The following is a 5872-nucleotide window of genomic DNA, read 5'->3' as shown; positions in this document are numbered from 1 at the left end:
TTTCTAATATTGGTGGGGGAGGATTACATGATAATTGCTTAAGCAAAAAGAGCTTTAATTCTTTGTAGCTTCAGTTATATTTTTAAGAAACGTTTTTTATATTTTTTTTGTTTGTTTTTTTTTTTTTTTTTTTTTTTTTACCAAATCTCTGTCTGACTTTAGCCCAACTGTAGGTTCAAATGGCTTGCAGTCTTTGTGTGTATCATCAATGAAATGATCATTTGGGGGATTTAGCCACAGCTTTATTCTTTGCTTGGGCGATTTTTTTTTTTTGCGGTATGCAGGCATCTCACTGTTGTGGCCTCTCCCGTTGCGGAGCACAGGCTCCGGACGCGCAGGCTCAGCGACCATGGCTCACAGGGCCCAGCCGCTCCGCGGCATGTGGGATCTTCCCGGACCGGGGCACGAACCCGTGTCCCCTGCATCGGCAGGCGGACTCTCAACCACTGCGCCACCAGGGAAGCCCTCTTGGGCAATTTTTGAAACACTTTCTGCACAATGATTCCAGTCATGCAAGTGACTGTCGATAAGGTAAAACTATCAGGGCAAACATTTCTGAATCTACTGTGGAAAAATCATACAGACTGTCTTTGTAAGAGCCTCTGATAATCCCCTTTGTCGTGCCTGAAATTCGCTAAATAAATGTCACTTTGTAATGAGACTTTCTTTGGTCTCCAGACTGTCCTTAAAGAATTGGTAGTCTGTAGTCCTTCGATATGAAGCTTGTTAATGCAACTTGATTATAATATAGCAATTTTAATTGTGGTGTAAATGCTACACTTGAAATATGAGTCTAACCGTCTTTGATGCTGTCTGTTAAAAGGATTGGGTTACATGTATCTAGACTGCCTGAACACTGAGTGCCAGGCCACTCACAAGAAGAATTAAGATTATACCTGGCAGGACCCCATAAACAGGGGGGGCTGGATACCCACAAGGTATTGAAAACATTTCAGTCTCCTAGTTTCAAACTTTCTTTGGAGTCAGAGAATCTATAACTCCTAGTTGACCAGGGAGCCTCTCTTTTCTTCCCTTTGTGTCTCAGGAAGACTCAGTCAGCATTTGGTTTTTTACTTTCCCTGTTAATGTATAAAGGACCATGTACTTAGAGAAAAAAACAATGTAACTGCATCTACTTCTGTCTTTAAACTTTAAAAATTAATCTTCAGCCATACTAGTATACAGACACACAGCCTATTACCCCTATTACGGTAATTTTGTTAAATTTTGATCTTTTTGTTATGTTCACAATCTTGGAAAACTAGTATTTTCTTGTACGTCATAGTATCACAGAATTTGGTTCGTAGTGACTCACGTGTTAACTTTGTTTACCAAATCTCCCAGTTGTGAGACTGAGAAATGGGACTTGACACTGAAGCAAAATAAACACACATGAACAGAGAAATATTAAATTTTATGACTGTATAGAAATTACGGGATAAGGGAATGGATCAAGGCCCAAGATGATGCTACAGAAGTGAATGGAGTTGTCATAGGAAAAATGGGATAGTTGGAAATAGGAGTATGTTTTAGAAGAAATGTATTAAATTTGATAGACAAAATCAGAGTTTCAAAATTGTAAATAACTTTAAAAATTATGAAGTTAAATAGCATCCCTTTGTAGACAAAGAGGTTGAAATCCAGAGATTTTAACTGGCATTTTCAAAATCAGGTAGTTACTAACGAATCCAGAACAGCAGCCTAGAATCCCTGACTCTGGATCTAGCACTGTTTAGTGCGGCTTAATGTATCCCCCATTGTGTTTCATGTGACAAAGAAGCCTTTAGAGATAATCAGGAGTCCCCTGGAAATATGGACCTGGAGTTAATGTGCTGCCTAAGACACACAAAGTAGAGAAAATAAAGCAAATCAGCAAACCATGTGGAGCACTAATCAAGTGGTGAAAATATAAGACAAAACAGTAGCTGCAGGGAAGAGTAAACAATTCAAAGTTGCAATTCTATTAAGAGAAATTATAGAAAGAAGTAACCAAGAACTTGACCTCTAGAATCAGAAAGAATAACATCAAATTGTGTACCACTTAACTGTTGAATAATGTTACTCAGCTCTTAAACTGAATTACAATGTCCTGGTCTATTAAATAGCATAGAAATAGTATCTACCTCAAATACTGTTATGAAACACACATGGTTAAAAATGTACAGTTAGTACATTGGCCCATAAAAAGTGCTTTATAAATAGTGGTTATGACTATTATTGGCTAATAGGGAAGCCAGGATAGCAGTTTTCAATGAGTATGGTGATGTTAAATGTTAAAGTGAAGGTTTGAGAAATAATCCTACCAAAATATTTTTAGATATAGTAAGTTTGGGCCACTGTTAACCAGTAAGAGTCAATTTAAATAAAAATGCAGTTGTATGTTACTTTTAGAAAAGAGAAGAAAAATTGTATCTTTAACCTGGGGTACATTTTGAAAAGAATAAAATTACTGCTGTGTTGTGTAAAATAACACAGGTTTCTATATTTCACTTCTAGTGGCATATATTTTTCTAAAAATCTTAGTGGATGTGTTTTTGCAAGTCATGAAACTAGTACTGCTTACGTGTTCAGATGTTTTAACAACAGACTTTTGAAGCAGTGGAAATTTTTTATGTAGCCAACACTGATATCCAAAGTCATCAGAAGTTATGAGTGTTTTCGCCTCATAAATTATTTTCAGTATATTCACATTTCACCCACAAATAGTTCATTGGGAAAATTAGGCATCTTAGAATCTGCTTAAGGATATCCACACCTGTTATTTCCTCCCAAATACAGTTTATATAATTAGCATTTATGTGCCACTGTGTATGATTACTGATTCAAGGCAGTTAAGCAAGAGTTAATGGAGACAGAAAGCTAATAATTCTGTTCTATGCATAGAACGGTGACCTAATATTATCTTCTGTTATTTATTTTGACTCATGTGAGTCACTCAGCTCTCTCCTAAGAGGATTTTGAAATCCTCAGGATCAGAGGACAGAACAGAAAATTTGCTTTTGCTTCTGTGACCTCAGTGGTGCCTAATTCAAAAGAGTTCTTCAAAAAGCATTTAATTCAAGATATTTCTTATATGCATCTCAGAACGCAGAGTTATGCCAGTTCTGGAAAGGCCAAAGGTACTGACTATAACATTTATGTTGTGTTTAAACCTGTTTGTGCCACTTAAATGTTCTATTCAATATCCCTTTTCTACGTTTTCTCCCTTCTGTTTATATGATCACTGCATCACTTCAAGCACTCACCCTCAAGCTCTCTCCAATGCAAAACCTATCTTCTGGAAGGGATGTGCTTTAGCCATTTTCACCACAGTATACATATAGGTCACCACGTTTCCTCTCCCAGAGTTATCTGCTTTACATATCTTATGACAGAATTAAAGAATTGTATATATTCTGCTAGATCCATCTTAATATTAAAGAGCAAGAAGATATGGGTAAGGGAAAGGACAAATCCCTGGGTCCTTACAGTTATATCACGCTTCTTAAAGTTATATCACACTACAGACTGTCAGTGTCGCCCCCAAATTTGTTAAATCTTAACTCCCAATGTGATGGATTGGGAGTGGAGTGTGAAGGTGGGGCCTCTGGGAGCCGATCATGAGGGCACAGCCCTCATTAATACAGTTAGTGCCCTCATAAAATTAGTGCCCAGAGAGCTCATGTTTGTTTATAAGCCACCAGTCTAGGGTAATTTTCTTAAAGCAGCCCAGATGGACCAAGACATAACACGAGTAGACATGGACACATCTACAGTTAAAGTTTATCCTGGTGTTGTGCATTTGGTTCTTCTGCCTGAAATGTACAAGGGAGATGTGATCAAAAGCATGGAGAACAGACTTTTGGAGACTTTTTTCTCCAGCTTTATAATAAAACACTTTAATATTAAAAAAAATCAGTCATACCAATTTAGACATCAAAAGTAAGAGAGACACTTAGTTATTGAAAAGTAACTCTGGGGAAAATGAGCACTTACTGGCTCTGTCTTTGGAGGGTCAACACAGATATACAAAGATTCCAAACTTCTATGAAAGTAGAACATTAGTCATTTTACTAGAGGTCACCAGCCTGTATTTTCCTTATACCTCAACCTCATTAAATTGCCTTCTGAGGCGTCCTTGTCCCACACAAGCACACTGTGCATTCAGATGTTTATTCATACTCCATGGCTTTTCTCTCATCTCCCACTGAAAGGAAAATCAAATTTGCTTTCTATCTGGTGTTTAAGTATTAAATCAGAGATTCTTGGTCACAAAGCTCAGAAGGATGTTCTATAAAAAACATCTTGCCATGTAGCTATGTTAGAAAAGTCTGTGATATGGGATTGATTTCTAGGGAAAACAGGCTATTTATGAGGTCTTCAACGTATTTTAGTAACTGAGCCCCTTCTTGGGTATAATGTAATTTAGCAGTGCCTTCTATGGAATGTCACACATTATCAAAGAAGTTATACAGTGAGATCCCACTGGAATGAATGTGGTCTAATTTTAAAATGACCCTCTGTTATACAAAGTATTGACCAATTATTTAGACATTAAAAGAATCTGAAAAAGAATGGGTATATGTACTACTGAGTCACTTTACTGTACACCTGAAACTAACACAATATTGTACATCAAATATACTCCAATATAAAATAAAATAAAATTAAAAAATTTAGAATATTATGGAAAAAATTAAGGCTAATTCAAAAGGGCATAAATGGAAAAATCTGAAAAATTTACAATGAAAGACTGTAAGTGGCACATTTCATATGATACAAATACAGATTGTTAAAGATTCATTTAATCTTGGGTACTTCTCCCAAACACTTTTACTTAGCATCTTTACACATTTATATGGATTTGGAAATAAATTGGATCACAATAAAACTTTTTTTAGTTCTATAATACAGAAAATTGTTATATTAATAAATTTTTACTTCAGCCATCTGTTCTAGTATTATAACATTTGGAAATTCAATAAAAATGTTCTCAGGAAGGATTTTATGAAGACAGTATATGGACTCATCTGTCAATTGCTTTATGTGGACATATAAGTAATAAAGGTATAAGGATTAGAATCTGTTTTTAATAACAGTCATATATTTAAAGGAAAGATCCAAAGAGTAGACATGTTCATTTAGACCTTTAGAAAAGTACTATAAAAAGTTATTCTTGTACTTTAATTATGCCAAGGAAGAAAGAAAATTTACTCTTTCTTTATAAATGCCAGTTAGAATTTGATTTTAGGTGTTCTGCTTGGTTCTGCTTAAAAATAAAGTTTGACAAAACTTATGGCTTCAAATTTAATCCAATCTTCCTGTGACCTATGTCTTGAAAATAAGAGTGAAAGATGTAAATTAGCCTCCTTTTTAAGCTGAGGAATGAGTGGCACATTTCCTAGTAATAGGAAAGGGAAATTTTAACCCACCCAGTGAATAGATTGGCTATGTTATCAATAATGAGTTCTTACTGATAAAAGTTATATTTTGCAAATTCTAGAACTTAATGTGTGATTTCCATTTTAAAATAGTCTTGGAAAAATCTTTGAAAACAATTCAGTACCTTGATATAAACAACTCTTTTATTCAGAGCAATAACAAAAATCTTGTGTCTACAAGATACTCTACTCAAGTTTTAGGCTGCCCAATATTGCCAGGTAGTATAAACCAACGTCTATTATGTTCAGAACACAAGGAAATATTTTCTCAAGGTGACATGGTGTTTACTACCAATTTAGCGAAGGTGGTTATTAGAAATTCACTAGGAAAAGAGCTGGAAGAGCAAGGTGGGTTACCAAAGGTGGTAGCTTCACCCTTCATGCATTCCTTCGAGTCTCTTTTGAATGAGACACATAAGGGTAATGGAGAAAATTAATCAAGAATCTTTAAA

The sequence above is a fragment of the Aethalodelphis obliquidens genome, unplaced genomic scaffold (assembly GCF_003676395.1).
Source record: "Aethalodelphis obliquidens isolate GAN/ISIS:26980383/991018 unplaced genomic scaffold, ASM367639v1 scaffold4, whole genome shotgun sequence".
NCBI lineage: Eukaryota > Metazoa > Chordata > Mammalia > Artiodactyla > Delphinidae > Aethalodelphis > Aethalodelphis obliquidens.
This window is presented reverse-complemented; position numbering follows the sequence as displayed.